This window comes from Panthera onca, chromosome B2 (assembly GCF_046562875.1).
Source record: "Panthera onca isolate mPanOnc1 chromosome B2, mPanOnc1 haplotype 2, whole genome shotgun sequence".
NCBI lineage: Eukaryota > Metazoa > Chordata > Mammalia > Carnivora > Felidae > Panthera > Panthera onca.
The window spans coordinates 141,049,957-141,072,100 of record NC_138343.1 but is presented as its reverse complement, the minus strand read 5'-3'; the positions used below and the strand labels follow the sequence as shown (position 1 = coordinate 141,072,100).

Genomic DNA, 22,144 nt, shown 5'->3' with positions numbered 1-22,144 from the left:
TTGAGCTTCATTTGCTCAATGTTTCACCACCTGGCTGCACTCTGAGTTCCCTCTAGCCAGGGGATTCTCTTGCTTGTGTGTTCCTCTTCCAAATCATTCATTAAAAGTATGCTATGAGGCAAATGTTGACTGATCACTACAGAAATGAAAAAGCTTACACCTCTACACATACATGAAGCCTCATTCAATTCCTACTTCTTTATCTATTTATTACCTCTGATGGCTGTCTCCCTATACGTGAGTAAATATTTTCCCCAGCCAGAAAGAGTTGATCAGAGACTTTTTCAAGGTCTAAATAGATTGTAGCCACTGGTTCCCCCAACCACATGATGATCTGCTCCCTGATGGGATATTAATTAATTCAACAGAAATGGCTTCCTCTTACAAGAATCCCGTTACTTTGTCACCCAATGGCAATGAGTCACACTTACTAAGAGCTCAGTGAGCCTATGCTTTAAAAATTATTATGTGGCCTTTGATATGGATGACAGATGGATAGATAGGAGGTTATGAAGCCCCAAAGAAAACAGACACCCCATATCCTGCCCCACTAAAGATTAGATCTCATTACACCTACTAAAGATTAGAGCTCATCACCAATTATCACTGGAGTCAACTTGGTGCTTTTCCTGGATCCCACCTTCTAAACTACCCCTACCTAGATAACCACCCTTGCTTTTAAACATAGATTTGCCACATGTGGATGTATCCTAACAATATATTGTGTACATATACTTGCTGCTGAGTTTTATAAACATGGTATTTTACTGTATATAGTAGTCTTTGGGAACTCACTCTTTTAAATTGAATATTAAAATGTTTAAGATGCATCCATGTGATTCCATGTGGCTATATTTTCTTCATTTCCACTGCTGTATGTCAGTCCATTGCGTGAATACACCATGGTGCATTTGTTTGTTCTCCTGTTTGGGGACACTTAGATTGTGTCCAGTTTTTTGCTATTATGAACATTATTGTCTAGAACATTCTCAAACATGTCTCTTGAAGAAATTATAAAATATATGTTTTTGTTAAGTCGAAGGGTATATGCATGCTTTAAAAGTTAATACGAATTTTTCCAAAGTGGTAATACCAAATTACACTGCCACTAGCAGGACCTGTGAGGTCCTGTTTCCACACGCACATCATCGCTGACATTTTGCATTGTCAGACTTCGTAATCCTTGCCAATTTAGTGGGAGTGGAATAGTATGTCACTGTGATTCTAATTTACATTTCCCTGATTACTAATGAGGCTGAGCATGTTTTCATGTTTTCAGATTGTCTACCACCTGGCTTCTAATAATTTTAGGCAATTCATTTTGTAGCAATGCGTATCAACTATTCATCAGCCCCAAATCCTGGTTAAGAGGATGGATAATAAGACACACATGTCCTAAAAAACACTGGTGGCTCTGAGTCTTGTGTAATGGATACTACCCTTGACTCTGCAATCATTAAACTCTGTCCATACTAAGCAACAGCTTTTGGCTTGGAGACTTGAGCTCAGCTTAAAAGGTAGGCACACAGGGGCACCTGGGCGGCTCAGTGGGTTAAGTGTCTGACTCTTGGTTTCAGCTCAGGTTATGATCTCATGGTTTTGTAAGCTCGAGCCCCACATTGGGATTCTCTCTCTCCCTCTCTCTCTGCCCCTCCCTCACTTGCACTGTGTCTTTCTCAAAATAAATAAATAAACTTAAAAAATATATTAAAAAAGAAAAGGTAGGTATGTATGATCTAAGGGAATCCTCTCCTGCCAGTAAGTGGTTCAGGAATGGAAGTGTGAACCACATCTGTCTAAAGAGATGCAATGAGAGGACCACTGGAGGCTTCTGGGAAAATCCTTCCTTATTCTTACAAGCAACAACAGGAAGCCAGGATACGTCTGACCCTAGATGATCCTAACGAGGAAGTGGTGGGTCCACATGCAGCAGCCATCCTAAGCCTACAAGGAAAACAATCATGGAATGAAGTTGTCATTGTGGAAGGCAAAGTAGACAGATGGAAACAACCCGGGTCCTTGATCACACCACTCACCTACCTGCCAGATGAACCAACACTGATTCCCTCTGTCTCAGGCTGCCAATTTATGTCAACCAATCAGTTTCCTTATTGTTTAAACCAATTTGCACTTGGCTTTCTGTTACTTCAACCAAAAGCATCCTGATCGAGGTTATATAGTTGGTTACGTGGCTTGAAAACAAAGTAAAGCAACAAAAAACTATACGCCATGAATAGCATTCCTGACACTCGTAAAGGGGCTGCCCAACAGCAAGAAGCAAAGCCTGTAAATGAACCTTCCGTGGTGGAGGATGGGTGAGTGGTGAGGGGTAAGGAATCAGGCAGTAGGGACAGTATGCAGAAATGTGGGGTTGGGAGCACAAGCTTTATTGCCAAGACAGGTTTTGGCACCCATGAATAGGACCATTCAGAATGGTTGCTATTAGTTGAATTCCCCTTAAGGTATCTCCTCAACGAGCTGACTCATGCCCCCAAAGTCTGATGGCTCTCTTACCCACCCTCTCAGTGCTGATGTGAAGCAGTCAGCTCATAGTTATGGTGTTCCTCCTTCTATATAGTCTTCTTTTTACTGTTTCATAGAATTACCTTCTTGGTCTTCCCTTCTAGCATGTGCATACCCTGCAGGAAAGCATTGCACTGTCTTCTACTTTGTAGCCTCCCTGCCACAAGTGTGAACATTGGTCCTGCTGGCAACTCCTGCGGGCCCTGAGACAGCCATCTCTGATCTCAATTTCTTTCTTTGTTATAAGAGCAACATTGCAAGACTGTTGAGTGGATTACAACACACACCACTTGGTTAATGAACCGCTGCCATTACTGTTTAATGCTGTTGAGTAAGTGCATGAATGCCCAATGTTCAGGGTGGGCTAGGTGTGGTCAAAAGGTGAATTTCAGGGGCACCTGGGTGGTCAGTTGGTTAAGCATCCAACTCTTGGCTTTGGCTCAAGTCATGATCTTGTGGTTTTGTAAGTTTGAGTCCCCCCCATTGTGCTCTGCACTGACAGTGTGGAGCCTGCTTGGGATTCTCTCTCTCCCTCTCTCTCTGCCCCTCCCCCACTCATGCTGTCTTTGTCTCTCTCAAACTAAATAAACTTTAAAAAAAGAAAAAAAGGCGAATTTTAGCCTCAGAATCTCTTCCAGCCCAGGACATAGAGTTCTATATCCTAAAGAATCTCCTCTTTGGGAGAAGTAAAACATTATTATATCCTTGTCAACAAAGGAGAATCTGAGTAAATTGTGTCAACTGAAGAATGACGATCTTATCAAATCATAAAACCAACCACTGATACCTTGTTATAGGCAAAGCTACCAGCTCCATGAACCAGTGAAATGTTAAATCTTCATATGAGGAAATCAGTATTGTCTTTGTATTCCAAAATTAAAACAATATTGACTTTAGAAATGTAGAAACACTCTGAACATGAAAACACTTTTTAATAACTTCATGTGTTCATAGATACAAAACAAGAGTTTAAACAGTTTTAATATCAAAGTTTAAATTTCAGTGCAATGAAATACACCTAATCCCAGGCTATAAATGTAATCTTAAAGAACAAGAAAATATTCAGTGATACAGCTAATTTAGAGTAGAACAGATTCCTGGATAATTATTCATTCAGGAAAAGGTCAAGAAATGGTTGACACCCCCCCCCCCCAAGTCACATTGTTTTGATTTTGCACAATTTTTTTACAATAATATCCTAGTTGCAATAACACAGTTGTCTCAGAAAAAAATTAGAAGCCATGTAAAGTATGTTAAACTATTTTTTGCAGGGGAAAAAATCTGATAAACAGCCTTCAATAAAGGAAGAAATAATAACAGAACAAAAGGAAAGCAAACAGAAAATTCAAAATGAGTCTACCCAGCACTGAGTATTAGTTCTACAAGAAAATTAGTAAAAATTTCAAATACCAACACTGAAGAGAGGAAAATCTGAATTTTTATTATTTGCCTTTTATTAACCATACCGATTCTGCCTAGGATTCCTCTCCTGCAAAAGAAACTGTAAATTAAGCCCGATCCTTCCAATATGCTAAATAATGGAGCTCGTAATGAGCCCATGATAATGGGTCTCTTTTTCCTGGAAATTGCCATTTGGTTTATTTTTCTAAGGAACATCTGCCGTGGTTTTGAAAGGTTGCTAAGGAAAGGTTTTAAAAAAGGTGATACAAAGCAAGCAACATCTTTATTCTGTTCTTCACCCAAAATGCATCACATTTAAAATTTAAGCTTTTATTTTAAACCATGAAAGCCATTTAAGGTTTTGCTCATTCTTCCCCTTTGTGAAGGGGCCATGGACTCAGCTGCCACAGGTCATATTCTTTCTGGGGCAATGGGGCTGGGGTTGGGGTTAGCAACTGTGACCCATGGGCATCTCTAACTGGAAAATTAGAACAGGGCTGTTCCCCTGATACCCACACCCAAATTCACCCATTAGCAAATCACGTCAACTGTCAAGATAGTCTACCTCCCAGCTGCTTCCTGTGTCTCCATTAATGACCCCAGTGAGATCCACACTTATTCTGTCATCTGTATCTTCTGCATGACTTCTGCTTTTCTCCCTTTCCTCCCACGTTCCTACATTCTTCTCTCAATACCCCTGCAAGAGTGATTATGTAAATGTGAATTCCTATTCTCAGAACACAATCTAATATCCTCACTACGGTCTATGAGGCCCTGTCTGATCTAGTGCCTGGCCATCTCTCTGGCCTCATCTGCTACCACTTTCCCCTTGTTCAATGAGTTCCAGTCACACCAAACTTCTTGCCATCCCTCAAATATACCAATTTCACCTCACTTCAAGGCCTTTGCACTAGATGTTCCCTCTCCCTTGAATGTCCTTTACCAGATACTCGGACATCTCAATTCCACACTCTGTTCCTCTTTTTGTTCTTCAAAGCAGAAAGAGGTATCACCTCTTCAAAGATGCCTTTCCTGAATATACCATCTAAAACAGCCTAAACTCAATACCTAGCAAAAACTTAACCAAAGAAGTGAAAGACCTATACTCTGAAAACTATAAAACACTGATGAAAGAAACTGAAGATGACACAAACAAATGGAAAGACATTTCATGCTCATGGGCTGGAAGAATTAACATTGTCAAAATGTCCATATTACCGAAAGCAATCTACAGATTCAATGAAATGCCTATCAAAATACTAACAAACTAGAAAAAATACTAAAATTTGTATAGAAATGTAGAAGACCCCAAATGGCCAAAGTAATCCTGAGAAAGAACAAAACTAGAGGCACCACAATCCCAGGTTTCAAGATCTACTACAAAGCTGTAGTAATCAAACCAGTATGGTACTGGCACAAAAACAGACACACAGGTAAACAGAACAGAGTAGAGAGCCCAGAAATACACCCATATTTACATGGCCAATTAATCTATGACAAAGGAGGCAAGAATTCAAAATGGGGAAAAGATAGTCTTTTCAATAAAAAGGTTTGGGAAAACCAGACAGCTACATGCAAAAGAATGAAACTGGACGACTAATACCATACACGAAAATGAACTCAAAATGGATTAAAGACCTAAACATAAGGCATGAAACCATAAAAATCCTAGAAGAGAGCACAGGCAGTAATTTCTCTGATATCGGCCGTAGCAACATTTTTCTAGATAGGTCTCAAGGGGAACAAAAGCAAAAATAAACTATTGAGACTACATCAAAAACCAAAGGCTTTTGCACAGCCAGGAAAACAAAAAGACAACCTGCTGAGTGAGAGACGATATTTGCAAATGACATAACCAATAAGGGGTTAATACCCAAAATATGTAAAGAACGTATACAACTCAACACCAAAAAGACAAACAATCTGCATAAGCAAACAAAAAGCAGGGTCAGAACCATAAGAACACAGGACAAACTGATGGTTGCCAGAATGGAGGGGAGAGGAGGTTGAGCAAAATGGGTGGAGGGGAGGGGGGACACAGGCCTCCAGTTATGGAATGAGTAAGTCACAGGAATGAAAGCAGGGCATAAGGAATACAATGATACGGTAATAGCGATGCAACGGGACAGATGGTAGCTATACTTGTGGTGAACATAGCATAATGTAGAAACTTGTCAAATCACTAAGTTGTACACCTGAAACTAATGTAACATGGTGTGTTAATTACAGTCAAGTTAAAATAAAATAAAATAAAACTAGCATAATCACCCCAAATCTAGTGCCTTCACAATTTTCCCTCAACAGAACTATCATGTGATATTACATTACACAATAACTGTGGATTTGTTTACAGTCTGTTACCCCATTATAATGTAGGTTCATTGAAGGTGGGGACTTGTTCATTTCTTGTTCATTGCTAGAACAATGCCCAGTCCTCACGAAATACTTATTGAATGAATAAGTGAATGAATTTATTGGTCTCCTAAAAGCTGCAGACCTAAGAGATCCAAACAAATCTCTACTTCTTAAATATTACACCATAATTATAAGCAGGTGGACATTTGTATGCTTAGGATTATTCTTGAATAATAATAATTATTATTTTAATAATTATTATTGAATAATAATAATTATTATTTTAATAATTATTATTATTATTTTAATAATAATATTGTTATTATTTTAATAATATTGTTATTATTATTTTAATAATATTTTAATAATAATTTTGAATAGCAAAACCAGTACATCATACGACATGGCACACAACCTTCCTGTCGCTCTCATCCCATGAGTCTACCTCAAAGACGTCCTTGGGAAATGTCAGTAGCTTACTCCTCCTAGTGAGGTAGGTCTGGACTGATGGATTAAGACCGAATGCTGCTCTATGGCAAAGGACACCATAGCAGTGCCCACACACCAAAAATGTCCTCTGATCCCCTGTGGAAGCTTAGCTCTAAGAGTTTTATGAGCTGCAGAAGACGAGTGGGATTAAAACCAGGCAGACTTGTCAGTATTCTCTGTTTTGTTCTTTTTTTTTCAAGTTCAGAACTGAATACATCATCTAACCCCAAACAAAAACAGTGTCAAACACACTTCCTTGTTACCAAAGCCATTAGGAACCCATATGAATGGAATGAGTGTTAAGCATATGGGGTCAAAATCTGCTCTGCTCTCCCTGCAAAACGGCCATGAAAGGCAATGTAAAGTAGATACAGATAGAATGATGGGTAGCTTTCATCTATCACTAAAGTCCCAAGATGCTGGATACACTACCACCTTCATTTGAATCTGCTATTTTTTATTTTAACTTTTATACATGCAAAAGACATAAACCAAATGGGACAAGAAGGAGAATGAATAAAATGTGAACATCTGTTTCAGTAAGATTCTTTTCCTCCCTGCTCAATGGGATGGACGCTGTTAAAAGATTCCAGAGACAATGTGCCTTAAAGGCCTTCCAAAAATAAAAATAACAGCACCTGCACAACGATGATATCTATATTGGTATTTTCCTGCACCAAATCCCTTAAGTCACCATGATTTGGACTTGAACCCAAAAACTGGCTGGAAGAGGCAGTCCCCATCCCAGCTAGTGTGATCAATCTGCATTCCAAGGCACACTCTCCCACCCCTGCTCACACCCCTTCTTCCTGGACACGTTCTTCAGCCACCAGAGCCTTCTGCCAACATTCTACCCACTATGGGGCTGCGTTCAGCCTTCCACTCTGCAAGTCTACATTGGTCTTTTATATCTCTGAACTCCTCATTGCTAATAACATGACATTCGTCGTGCATTTTACAATTTTGAAAATATTTTCACAAAACTAGTTCAGAAGACAAATATTATTAATATTATTATTACAGGACATAGATGAAGAAAAGAGGAGTATTCTGAATTAAAGGATCCACAGGAGGGCCTGCTGCCTCCTGCTGTCCCTTACTGTTTCACCTAACAATGCTGGGATATTGACTTCACCTCTTTGATTAGGTTGTAGACTACGAGAAGGAGAAAGAGGGTCTCACGGTGCTGGCCCTACAGTAATTACTTTAAAATGCTTGCTGACTGGGGTGGTACAAAGAGCCATGGAGAACGGGATTCTGGTTCTGACCCACTATCTTCAGTTGTCTGATTGGTGGCAAGTCACTGAGATTCTGCTTCCTCAACTGCTGAAATGGGGGGGTTGGGGTGAAAGCTGGCACTAACTCTGATCCTAGAATCCTGTACCGTATGCTCACAGGCGTTGCTTCTTCTTGGCTGACTCCTTCTGGCACTATCTTCATAAAGCTCAAGTTGTCAAATCCCCAAATTCAAGTACTCTTGGAAATGTGATAGAGGTTCTGGGCTGCCACGTTTGGTTGCTGTCCACTGCAACCAAATCCTCATGGGATTCACACTGTGGTACACACATTACACATGTAACGCTGCCCACACTCGGCATGAGGTAGTGTCATTAGACCCACTATCGCTTCATTTAGACCCCAGCCCTTGGGGAGTACTCACAGGATAGTACAAACTTAGCCCAAATCCGCGAATGCCAAAATTCTGCCATCTATTCAAACCTATACTTTTCAAACTCTCTATAACTACTGAACTTCCAGAGACCCCCTAAAAACTCCACCTTTTCCAGGGCACCTGGGTGGCTCTGTCAGTTAAGCATCTGTTGATTTCAGCTCAGGTCATGTAATTTTCCAATCACTGAAGTTAATCATGTTGGCGATGGAACCCACAATTGTTCCTAAAATGGAAACTCCTTCCTACTTGTCTCATTACTGTCCCCGTAATCTCTCTCCAAAGCAAGGAATAAGTCTCAAAATCAGAGAGCTGTGAAGTCCAAAATCTTGAAGTCATTTTGTATTTCACCTCAGTCTCCTTCCTTGCCCTACTCCAGGAGGGCTCTTGGCTTCCGCCCATCCCCCCTCCACCTGGCCCTCTACCCGCCAAGGCCCCCGGTGCCTGGTCTCCCTTAGGCACAGGCTTCAGCAATCTTCTCCCTTTTCCCTAATCCATCCTACTCAGAGCAGACAGAGCAAATTCGAGATCTCTGCTTTGCTACCCCACCTTCCCTCAACACCCACAAAATGTTTTGTCAGTGTGTTCCCAAGAAGGGAAGATAAGAAGAAAAGATAAAAAGGAGGTGATGGAGGAAGGAAATAATGAGTCTGGTTTCTGTGACCGGTGTAAAAGGAACCCCTTTGAAGGCTTATTATGCAAGTTGGCGTGTGCAGTCATTTCCTGGGCTCCCACAACAAAGTACCACAAACCAGGTGACACAAAAAACAGAAATGTATGGTCTGACAGTTCTAGAGACCAGAAGTCTGAAAGTAAGGTGCCAGCAGGGCCAAGCTCTCTCTCAAGGTCCTGGGGGAGAATCCCTTCTTGTCTCTTTTAGCTTCTGGTGTTTGCCAGCAATGCTTGGGTTTGCTTGGCTTGTACATGTGTCACTACAGTCAGATGGCATCTTCTCCCCGTGTCTTACAGTCCCTTCGGGATGCTATAACAAAAGGTAGCTTACAAACAACAGCAATTTATTTCTCACAGTTCTGGAGGCTGCAAAGTCCAAGATCAAGGTGCCAGCATGGGCACATTCTAGTGAGGACCCACTTTCTGGTTCATGGCTGGCAACTTCTTGCTGTGTCCTCACGTGGTGGGAGGGACTCGGGAGCTCTCTGGAGCCTCTTTTATAAGGGTACTAATCCCGTCCGTGAACAGTACACCTTTATGTCCCTCAGGCCTCCCAAAGGCCCCACCTTCTATTACCACCACATTGGACATTGGGATTTCAACACAGGAATTTGTATCTTGAATGGCCTCACATGGTCTACCCTCTGTGTGTTTGTATCTGTGTCAAATGTCCCCTTTTTATGACACCAATCACACTGGATTAGGGTCCGTGCTAATATCCTCATCTTAACTTGATTATCTCTGTAAAAACCCTATTTCCAAATAAGATCATGTTCTGAGAGTTAGAACTTCAATATATCTTTGTGGAGCAGGGGACACAATTCAACCTTAAGAGCGTGGGAAGGGGTGACTTACTTTCCACTGTGGCAGTGGACCAGCCCTCCTTGATGGAACTCTTAGACCCGCATACTATATGAGCCACACAAGGCCTACACTCACAGGGCCCCACACATAGTCCTAGGTGAGCCAATGTGGCACTGACTCGAACTTTCTTCCTTCCGGAGGACACTGAGGAGATACAGCTGGAGTCCTGGAAGTCCCAGAAGGTCTGTGATTCTTGGCACTAACACAGAACATAGCAGGACGAGGAACTGGCTTTATCAGGAGAACAGGCATTCCCAGCCACGAAAGGTGTGCCACTGGGAACAATGTACATAAAGATATGGGCCTTACGCACAAGAGGACCACAAATGCTTTCTCCTGTGTCCTGATCTTTGCCCTGGTTGGACTGTTTGCTCCTGCCTTCTTAGTGAAGCTGTCCTACCTTGTCCCTGACTGTACCGCTTCTAGGTCAGCAAGGCACCCTGCTGATCTATGTGGTTTCTTCCCCTCACAGACACTCTCTGCTGTGAGTAGGAATGTTTAAAGCATCCTCCACCCACACACTGCCTGACTGGTAGGGAATCGTCAAAATGGCATTTCGTTCTTTTATGCTTTACTGAAAGAGAAGGAAAAAAGAGGCAAGAAGAAAGCCCCAAACTTGTTTGGTCTTCTCAACGTGTGGCCTTTACTAGCATAAGAATATTATAGGTGTTGATAATAAGAATGTTCGTTATTTAATTTGCTGAGTTCGTGCAAGCTTCTTGGAAAAAAAGCTGATAGATATAATTTGTTCTTAAAATACCTCATATTAAAACAGTCAATAAACGACTATTGCATATCCACCCACCATACTTAAATGAAGCCATTTAAACGCTGCTTTGTGGATTCACGACAGAAAGTGTATAACAATAATGCGAACGTAGAGCTCACTCTAAGCAAAACATTTTTAAAGGCTCTCTAATCCTTCCTTTAAAACAACTGAAACATTACAATATACTAAGGCCATTATAGAGTTCCACGTCCAGCAGCTATGCCCAAAATGGTGACCCACTACAAAACGTCTACAAAAATGATTGCTGAGAATTTGATATATTTTAGAAAATATATTCAAGATCTATTTTGATGTGTAGAATAAGAAAACATACAATTTTGGCGTTTAATAGTTTTATTTTCGAAAACATGGGTCATCATGAATAGCAAGAATTCAGGCTTTTCTTTTGTCACTTTTTATGTTGAAAGCTCTTTTGCTTTTCCCTAGTGAAAACACCACGTTAAAGTTATAGAGTGCTATTTTTCAGAAAAGCTTACCTAGTCTAACAACCTATAAGCCCATCTACCACCTAGCATGCTACGTACAGAACGTATGTCTTTCTGCCCTCAAAGTTCAGGTGTTGAAACCCGACCTTCAGTGTGATGGCACTTGGGGGCGGTGTCTTTGGGAGGGGATTAGGTCGTGAGGACAGAGCCTCAGGAATGAGAGTAGTGCCCTCACAAAAGACCACAGAGTTTCCTTTCCTGCCACTTCTGCTATGTGAGGAGACAGTGGGCAGTGGTGTACGAACCAGGAGGTGGCTGGCCAGACACTGATCCTGTTCTTTGACCTCAGCAACCCCTTACAGCTGGTTCAGCTGACTCCTGCACCCTGGCGTCACTATGGACGCCCCTCCCTCTCCCTTGGATCTGGTCCTGGCATCAGAAAACTCATGGCCTGGACAAAGTTCAGGACTGGAACCATATTTCTCTCACTAATGCCCACATTGGTTGTTATTCCCCTGCTCAAAAACCTCTAACTGCTCCCCACCTGCCTGTAAGGCAGGGATTCCTTGGCTTTTCTTATGCCCCACTTGCTTTCCAGTACTGCCCACATAATTAAGGCATAATCATTAATATGGACCTCTCAACATTTTCCCAAATTGCTTTGCATAGTCTTCTTCTATACCTTTATCGCCGACGTTCATTTCTGCTTCCACCTCCTGATAAAATCTGGTGTCACCTCAGAGCACACATCCACTCTGCCTCCTTCCCACACATGATGGCATGGACATCATAAACTGTTGGGTTAAGTGAATGAAACAGGAAGTGCAGAAGGCTTTGTATTCCATTCCAATCCAATTTTGGATGACTTTAAAAAAAAATCTCATAGTTACATAGGACAACAAAATTAGAGCTTATTTAAATGCTCCAAAATGCAGAAGTCTGCAGTCTTCAGTGCTTGGCAAAGGACGTACAAATGAAGGCTTTGAGGGGAGGGGTTTGCAAAAACTCTTGGGCTCCTTAGGGTATGTTTTTCTCGATCTATGTTAAAAGAATGAAAAACAAACCCAAAGAGGCACTCTCAGAGGACTTAGCCCCATTTAATAGTGTGACGCAGCTATAACAAAGAGCTGAGAACCCCAGTTCCAAGCTGTGTCATTTCTAGGGAAACACGAGATAGAAAAATACAGTCTGTTTATGGTCAAGAAGACAAGAAGAAACTTTCAAGTTGTCAATGAGCATTTGATCACTTGCCTATTGGTTTGGCTGTCCCTGGTATTGTTTAAATGTAGAATATGTATTCAGGATATGAAATGGATTTGAGATTATACATTCAGGAAATGAAATGGATTTAAGACCTTAGAGCCTACAAAATGCAATTTAACATTTTCTCTCTTTGGATTTATTAGATTTTTACAGAGTTATTTCCTTTAAAACTGCCTTAATGAAACAAAGTGAACTGGAAGATTTTACGAGAATGGGTGTCCTCAAAAGGGCCACAATCTACAAGAAAAGGAAGTCATGTTCCTCTTTATAAAAATCTGCCTACAGTCCTTCGTCTCTCGCATGGATCTGGAAGGCACTGCAGGAGCCCTGGAGTCTGGTCCACAAGCTTCCTGGCTGTCCTCTCTAAACCTCAGGTCACCATCCTAACAATGCAAATGATAACAAATGCCCTGCCCACTCACCCCCGCCCCCCCAGGTTGAGAGATTCAGATGAGAGAGTGCATCTCTATCATTGTCATTGCCATCAGGATATCTAGACTGAAGGCTTGCAGAACCCCCTCAGAGGGTGCAGGAGAGGCCATGGTATGGGGGGGGGGGGGTGGACAGCATCCAAGGATAGACGCCCGGCCCCCACCTTGCATCAATGGCTCAAAGGCAGGGCCCCAGCATTCCACAGCCAAATGGCCTGACAGTGACCTCCCTCTGGCCTTGACCATTCAAAAATTTAGGGACTTTACAGTACCTTAGAGACGACAGTCCAGCCCACTTGTTGTGAAGCTGAAGCAACTAAGGAAATGCCCAAGACCAACCAAGAGTCAATGGCTAAGCCAGGACCCTGCAGGGCTCCTCTGGGGGACCACACTTCCTTACAAACAAGGACATGCAAAACCACATTTAAAAAAACCCTCAATTCCATTCTTTGGGGGCCTTAAAGCTTTGACACCTAAGCGGGTTGCCACAGCTGGTTGACTAAGAGAAGCCACTGAAGTGACAGAGAGATGCAGTGACCATGGACGAGGACAGCTTGCAAAAGCCACCAGCTTGAGGGCAGGGGCATGTCACTTGTGTATGCTGGTCTACTGCACGGCTGCCATGGTGGTGGCCGCCTCCTGGGAGAGGTTCTCCACCCCGAACACCCAAGACCCACAGGACAATGTCACTGAGCTGGAGGCGAAGTTCCCCGACAGAACACCATGAACCTCCAGGGCCGCGGCCACACAGAATTCCTCCTGATGGCGTCCTCTGGCTCCGAGTCATGTTCACGGTGGAAGCTCTCCTGGGCCATCTCTCACAGCTGCGGATGCAAGGGGTCAGAGGGCTTGCATACTGTTGACTGTCTTCCCCGGTAAACGTGCCTGATTGGCACGCTTTTGGCTTCAGGGAGTTTTGAAACAATCAGTTGCCAGGAGAGGATGCTGTGGCTATGGCCCACAGAGCAAAGCTCCTGGCCACCACAGAGCCCCTCACCCCCCTGGGGGTCAGAGGCCCGATTCCATTCTCTCTTGACCCTGAGCAGGTCCCAGCAAGACGACTCAGACTGTCCTCTCCGTTTGGCAGTGGTTGAGGGGTTTCTGCCTGCTCACTGGTCCTCACCACGGGGCTGCAGTGCCCGCCTCCCACTACTTCCCAGCACGAGATCTGTGCTACGGGGCTGTGTAAGTCACCCCCCCCCCCACACACACCCCGGTCGGTGAGCTTCTTTCCTGCTTGCAGGGTTCTGTGGAACCCTCCACTAACAATAGGTGTTCAAGTCCCCGCCCCCCCCACCCATGGCACCACTGGTCCTGCCCTCGGAGGAGGAGGACAAACAGGGAGAGGCCCGTGCACCAAGGGTTCAGGGAGGCTAATTCCTCTCTCTCTCATGGAGCGAAGGGAATAGAAGGAGCCACAAATGTGCCTGAAACCCAAACACAGCTGGAAGGTCTAATTTAGGCTACAACCCTGATGGGGCACAGAACATATATGGCAGATTTCCTAAAAGCAGAGAGCAATCACACATCACAAGGTGACACATGAAAACAAACACTGCCATCAGAACGTCTTCAGAGTCCCAGAAAATAACGTGGGAGGTGGGGAGGTCAGAAGGCAGGAGGGAGGGGAGGTACAGAGGAAGAGAGAGGAGGGGGAGAGGAGGGAACAGGGGCCAAAGAGGAGAATGTTTGTGCAATGTGAAGGTCCCATTGTTCATGCTGTCCCTGGCCGTGAGGGGGTCGCAGGGGTCGGGGGAGCTCCTTGGGTGAAGAGTGGGGTCAAAAAAGACTTACCAGCTACGTGACTTGGGCGACATTCTTCACCTCTCTTGGATTCATTTATTCATTCATGCATGCACATGTTGCATTCCCACTGTGTGCCTAACACTGCGCTGGGCACTAGAGATAAAGCCAGGCCATGAAGGAGGAGGGGAAGGGGGAGGAGAAAGCAGGTGAGGAAGAGGAGGAAGAGAAAGGAGAAGGGGAGGGGAGGAAGAAGAGGAAGAGTTCCGAGCAGGGAGGTGACAGACGGAGCTTGAAGTGGAAAGGACCCGCCTGGCCCCAGAGTGGATGTGGGGACACCTGTGCTCGGAAGGAGGTGCTGGTGGTTTAGATGTAGGTGGTGGGCGAGGACATCAGGGAGGGGTGAGGCGGGATGGGGGTAAGGGAGGTGGCACCCAGTCTGGCGCTCAGTCGCCGCTGGGGACTGATGTCACGTTTAAGGGGAAGGTGGTCCTGGCAGGGAGGAGCGACCCGGCTTCCCTGAGGCAGCCCCTGTGGTGAAACCAGAAGGCTCTTCACTCGCTCGAGCGGGTGAGCTCCGCGCGCTTCCGCAAATGGCAAATCAGCACGAGAGATAATTCGATAATCAAAATAATTAACCCTCCGGATTACAATTGAAATGCTGGCCACTTAGCGACTCTATCATTACAATCACTCTCAGCCTATCCCTGGTCCCTTTTAGCTGCCAGCTTATGGAGCCAGAGCTGTTACTGGGGTGACAGCCGAGGCCACGTGTCAGCAACGCGCCTTGTTACCAGGCTCGAGCCAGAGGACGGGGCCCAGGCCCGGGGATTCGCAACCAAAACGGTTGCTTTGAGCCTTATGATTTCTCAGTTTAACGAATTAAATTTTAACGCAGAAATTCACATTCAGCTCATTCATAGAAGCTGATTTGAAAAAGTGAAAGAAGAAACCTATATGATCTCATCATCATGTATTCATCACGTCCTAGTCTCTCCATTTACAAAGCCTCTCAATTCATCTTCTTCCTTTCCATTTCCAGGGACACTAACCTAGTCCGACCAGCCACTCCATAAATATTTATCGAATACCTACTATATGCAAAGCAGCGGGCCAGGTGCTGTGGGGGAGCAGAGAATAAATGTGTTTCCTGTCCTGGACTCTAAGAATACAGAAAAAGCTGCAAACGTGGGCTCTAGCTTCGCCACAAGATAAAAGCTCGCCAAGAAGAGGTGACGGGACCTTCTGTGTGCCTCTCCTTTCATTCACAAAGCCGTGAACGTGAACAGCGCAGGATGCGGTGCCCATGGGGATAGCATCGGGCGGGGCAATACAAAATGCTCCCAGCGTGGGAGGCGGCACCCTTACCATGTATGACCGTGACCATGGCCAGCAATGGCTCTGACCCTCGGCACACACCATCACGGGATGCCCTGCCCCTCTTCCATGCCCTGCCTCCTCTTACCCACCCTCTCACCACTTTCTCCAGCCCCAACCACTCAGTCTACTGACCTCACAAATACCTGATTTCTGCCTCACCTATCCGTCTCTTTCAGACCGAGCAAGGTAGATTCAGACAAAGTGCTAAAGGACTTTAGGGGGAGCCGACCATTGTTGTGGGATGATAAAGCAGGGAAGGTTCCAGGAAAATTCAGGCAGGAGAAGGGAGGCAGGGTGCTGCAGGCACACCACCAGCATAAACACGATTTCAAGCAGCGGGCTCCGTTCAGTGCCTGGCACAGAAGGGCCTGGCTGGCCACAGCAGGGTTTGCTCAAATGGCATTTGCAGAGGACTGTCCTGTGCGGGTACTTTGCTGGGGGTTGAGGGACAGAGGTAGGCACCAGGCAAAGACATCTGGAAAGGTGGATGGAGCCAAAGGGGGTCACACTGTCTGTATTGCTCAGGAACTTGGAATTTAAATGCCAGACAAGCAATGGGACTGTTTGGGCATTTGTACTATTATAAACACTTCAGTGAGAACCCTTGTCTGTATCTCTTTGCTAACGTGTTGAATCACCATATTTTGTAAAGATGAATTCCTGGAATAGGACACTAAGGTGAAGGAGATTCTGGGGTTTTTTGTCTGTTTTAGAACTTTTTAAAAATTTTCCACTGACCTGCTCACCAAAACAGGTGCACCAATTTATATACGGATAAGCAGGGCTCACTTCCCACACTCTCAGCAATGGTTATGATTAGATGGTCACCTGCTAATCCAACAGGTTAAAAAACGAGTCCTCTTTTTCCATTTTTTTGAATGTTAATGAGGTAAACCAGTTTCTGCTGTTTATCGTTTGTATTTCTCTTTTGGTGAATCATCCATACGTATTCTTAAACTTGTCTTTCTACTGAGTCACTATTTTATCTTTTACTCTGTATTAACCTTTTGTCTAACAAGTACCTCGCAAATACTTTTCCATCTGTGTGGTCTTTAAATTAAAGGCAGTTTGTTTTGACCCAAATCTTACATTTTTTAATTTTTTTAATGTTTATGTTTGAGAGACAAAGCACGAGCAGGGAAGGGGCAGAGAGAGAAAGGGAGACACAGAATCCAAAATAGGCTCCAGGCTCTGAGCTGGCAGCACAGAGCCCGATGTGGGGCTCGAACTCATGAACCATCAGGTCATGACCTGAGCCACAGTTAGACACTCAACCGACTGAGCCACCCAGGTGTCCCTACCTAAGTTTTAAATTTATGTAGTGGAACCTACCAAACTCCCCTGGCTTTCGTGTGATGCCCATGAGTGCCTACTTCACTTGATTTTATATGGTCACTGACATTTTTTCCACTGCTTTTACATTCTCACTTATTGAAATGAAAATATTTTTTTTTGCATTTTTTTTTCTTTTTTTTTATTTTTTTATTTTTTAATATATGAAATTTACTGTCAAATTGGTTTCCATACAACACCCAGTGCTCATCCCAAAAGGTGCCCTCCTCAATACCCATCACCCACCCTGCCCTCCCTCCCACCCCCCATCAACCCTCAGTTTGTTCTCAGTTTTTAACAGTCTCTAATGCTTTGGCTCTCTCCCACTCTAACCTCTTTTTTTTTTTTTTTTTTTCCTTCCCCTCCCCCATGGGTTTCTGTTATGTTTCTCAGGATCCACATAAGAGTGAAACCATATGGTATCTGTCTTTCTCTGTATGGCTTATTTCACTTAGCATCACACTCTCCAGTTCCATCCATGTTGCTACAAAAGGCCATATTTCATTTTTTCTCATTGCCACGTAGTATTCCATTGTGTATATAAACCACAATTTCTTTATCCATGCATCAGTTGATGGACATTTAGGCTCTTTCCATAATTTGGCTATTGTTGAGAGTGCCGCTATAAACATTGGGGTACAGGTGCCCCTATGCATCAGTACTCCTGTATCCCTTGGATAAATTCCTAGCAGTGCTATTGCTGGGTCATAGGGTAGGTCTATTTTTAATTTTCTGAGGAACCTCCACACTGCTTTCCAGAGTGGCTGCACCAATTTGCATTCCCACCAACAGTGCAAGAGGGTTCCTGTTTCTCCACATCCTCTCCAGCATCAAAAATATGGAACGCTTCACGAATTTGCGTGTCATCCTTGCGCAGGGGCCATGCTAATCTTCTCTGTATCGTTCCAATTTTAGTATATGTGCTGCCGAAGCGAGCACAAATGAAAATATTATTAATCTAGGTTTGATGTAAAGTTTCTCATAAGCCCATATGAGTTTATGATACATTAAATTCTTACATATTCTTAGGTCTTATTCTGTGTCATAAACTTCTCTATCCCGGGATCAGAACCACACACAGTTTTAATTATTATTCAATTAATAATTTAATTATTTCTAAACAAGAATGCCCTATCCTTTGACCCCCTCATTACTTACTTTTCTGAGTTTTTCCAAATATACACATACTTCTTTTTTTCCCTTCAGATGAACTCAAGAATTATTTCAAAAATTTCTCCCCTCAAAATCATGCTATCACTCAGGCAGCATGTGTTAAATTTATAATCCACTTTTGGGGAAGACAGACATCTTTACTGTATTGAATTTTCTCTCTAGATATTTAATATAATTCTCCATTTATTCAAACATGCTTTTGTACCTCTCAGTCTTCAACTTTTTTTCCCACTATGGGTACCACACATTTCTTTAAAATTTATTCCTACGTGCAAACTACTTAGGCATTGGGTTAAAATTCTTAATGACTTTTATTATATTTTAAGTTGGTCACTGAACTGAGGAAGCACTTTTTAAAAATCTGTCACACGCCATCTGAGATACCTCTTACGTTATTTCTAACACTTTTGGTTCTCCTGAGTTTTCATTCTCTTCCTGGAAGAAAGTGGACAATCACATGTTGGCAACTAATCATTTTGCCTCTTTCTTTCCACGACATCATAGCTTTTGTTTCCTTATCTAAGTGAATTGGCTATCACTTCCAGAAGAATTTTAAGTGGCAATGCTCCAGGGAGCACCTCTGTCGTCCTCTTAAGTTTATTGAGAACGTCTGGACATTCAGAAGGAGGATGGTTTGAAACCTTTTGAATCCACCTGTGTGATCCCCCAGCCTGTATTTCTACCACTCGATCTCTGTGCATGTCACTGGTCACAGAGTCGTTGTTTTACTGTCCTGCTTAAGAAACCAGAAGCTTTCGAATTCCTCACTGAGTCAACTCCAAACTCAAACCTCAAACCAGCTGTTGGGGAGTTCCCAACAGAGCTGCCCCTTCCTCGTGCAGGGGAACCTGTGTTCATCAACACCGCACATTCCTCCGTGGCTCATCTTGTCTTAAGGGGTGAAATCACAGAGGAGTAAGGCTGCGATCTTTTGTTGTATAGATCATCAGTTGCATGGCCCTGAATAATTTATTTCTCTAAGACTTGCTTTTCTTGTATGTAAAATAGGGACACTTACCTTGCAGTATTAAGATTTAAATAAGATAATTTGGGGGGGGGCCCTGGGGGGGCTCAGTTGGTTAAGCATCTGACTCTTGATTTCGGCTCGGGTCATGATCTCACGGCTCCTGAGATTGAGCCCTACGTTGGGCTCTGCGCTGACAGCTCGGAGCCTGCTTGGGATTCTCTCTCTCCCTCTCTCTCTCTCTGCCCTCCCCCACTCACGCTTTTTTTTTTCTCTCTCTCTCAAAATAAATAAATGTTAAAAAAATTTTTTTAAGAAGAGAATTTTTATAAAGCTCCCACCAAAGTACTTGGTATTTCTAGGCATATAACAACTGCTAGTTATTACTATTATTTTTATCATTCCTACCCTCCCTTCTGCTTGTTCCTCGCCTCTGTGACTTCATTCGTGTACTTTTGCTCCCCTCCACACAGCCTCATCCAAGTGTCTTATCTCTCTTGCATTCCATACAAGGCAACAGCCAACACTTCCTTCAGGGTCCAACTCATGACTCACCTTCTCCAGGAGACTCTTCTTGACTTAATGAATGTGCCCCAAACTGTCCTCTGTGTGTGTTCTCTCAACATTTTATAGATAACTCATGTTACATTATGCGCTTGATTATATGTTGCCTTTAGGATTTTCTAGATAATTACAAGTAGTAATTGCTCGTTGGTCTCGTGTAGATACACTTGGCCTTCCTAATCAGATTAAAAGCTTGTTAAGGCCAAGGACTCTATCTGCTGCTGCTTTATTACCCACAGACCCCAGTCCCCTGAATAGTGAAACGTGCCCAGAGATAGAATACATCCTCACTTAAAAGTAAGTGGCTAAAATTACCCAGGTGATTTTCCTAATTCAAACTCAAGTATTTAAAACACAATTAGAAAACTGAATAAGTAATGATTACAGAAACGCTGAGAGTAATTTTTGAGACCCTCCTAAATCTTCATCTCCTGCCCGCGCCACCCCCCCACCCCCGACAAACACTCAATGGCCAGAAAAGAGATTTCCTCTCTCCCCGCTCACTTCCCCATCTCAGTGCGCAGCACATCCACCTGCTGTTTTTCTCCACCCACAAATCCAAGGGCATCCTTGATGCCTCTGTTTCTTTCACTCCCACTGACATCCCATCCCACCGACATCGGTAGAGAAAGAGACCCACCTCCCAGATCTGTCCACTCCGTTCACGTCCCCTGCCGGCACTCAGCTCAGGTGGGCATCATCTCCCACCCTCAGAGCCCCGGCCACACTCGCTCCTACCTCTGGCCACCCCAGCCACACCCTGCCCGGCCCCTTCTCCCCCTGCGGGCCTCAGGCCTTTCCCAGCGAGTATCTGAGGTGGGTCCCCCACCCCTCACCCACAGGTTTTTCTCCATCTCAACACCTGGTGAGCTCCCTTCCCCACAATCTGGCGTGGTGTTGGCTTGCATGCACACACTCTTACGTGTCTCGCCAGACTGTAAGCTCCAGGCCCAGTTTCAGGCAGATCCATTTTTTTTTCCTTTTTTAATCACTGAAGTATAGTTGACATACAATGTTCTATTAGATTCAAGTGCACAACACAGCGATTCGACAGTTCTATACACATACACGCGATGCTCACAATATGAGCAGTCACCACCTGCACCACACAATGGTATCACGGTATCACCGACCACGTGCCCTGTGTGTACTTTTCATCCCTGTGACGGAGTTATTTATACATTTTTTAAGTGTTTACTTATGAGAGGGAAAGAGAGGGAGCCAGCGCAAGTGGGGGCAGGGCAGAGGGAGGGACAGTGGATCAGAAGCGGGCTCTGGGCTGATAGCAGTGAGCCCGACGTGGGGCTTGAACTCATGATCTGTGAGGTTGAGCCAAAGTTGGACGCTCAACCGATGCAGTCGCTCAGGTGCCCAACTTACTTATTTTATAAGACTGACCCACTTTGTTTACAGGCATAGTTCCCGGCACACAAAGTGCTCCATGAATGTTTGTTGAATGAAGGCGGAAACGGCACCAGGGCATCCAAGCTCTGTGAGCTTCCAGTCTGGGAAGTTTAAGCAAGTAATCTGGCCTCTTTGAGCCAGAGACTCAGTGCGTGCCGAATCAGAAACATCTGCTCTGTCAGCCTCACAATGACGTGTAGGGACTGCAGGAAAGCTGTCTGTGACAATGCTTGGAAATACGTGCTGCCTTAACACAGCAAAGTATTCCTGTGTGCCTGGCGGAGTCTGGCTTAGTCAGGCAGTGCTTTGGGCTCTAGTCTTACCAAATTCAGTCCCCTCCATAAGGATAACCACTATCCCCCATGTCAAAATCCAGATGTAACCGACACTGGGATGCCTTAACAGGATTTACCCGGAGAACACTTTTAAAATTTAAAAAGCCTGGGGCACCTGGGTGGCTCAGTCGGTTAAACGTCCAACTCTTGATTTCAGCTTCGGTCATGATCTCACGGTTCATGGGACTGAGCCCCATGTCAGGCTCTGTGCCAAAGTGAGGAGCCTGATTCAGGTTCTCTCTCTTCCTCTCTCTCTCTCTCTCCCCCTCCCCCACTCACTCTCAAAAATAAACATTTAATAAAAATAAAAATAAAATGCAAAACATCTAAGAAATGAGGATAGTGTTACAACATTTTTTAACCATTT

General features: G+C 44.0%; 1 protein-coding gene and 1 non-coding gene across 4 annotated transcripts in view; both read right to left on the bottom strand.

The window, feature by feature from the left end:
• Window positions 1–22,144, bottom strand: part of ZDHHC14 (zDHHC palmitoyltransferase 14) — a 291,747-nt gene that overhangs the window by 156,077 nt on the left and 113,526 nt on the right. The gene's annotated exons all lie outside the window — the stretch shown is intronic.
• LOC132676460 (U6 spliceosomal RNA) lies at window positions 18,170–18,276 on the bottom strand. The gene has a single exon (XR_009609030.1). It is a non-coding gene; the product is annotated as a U6 spliceosomal RNA (small nuclear RNA).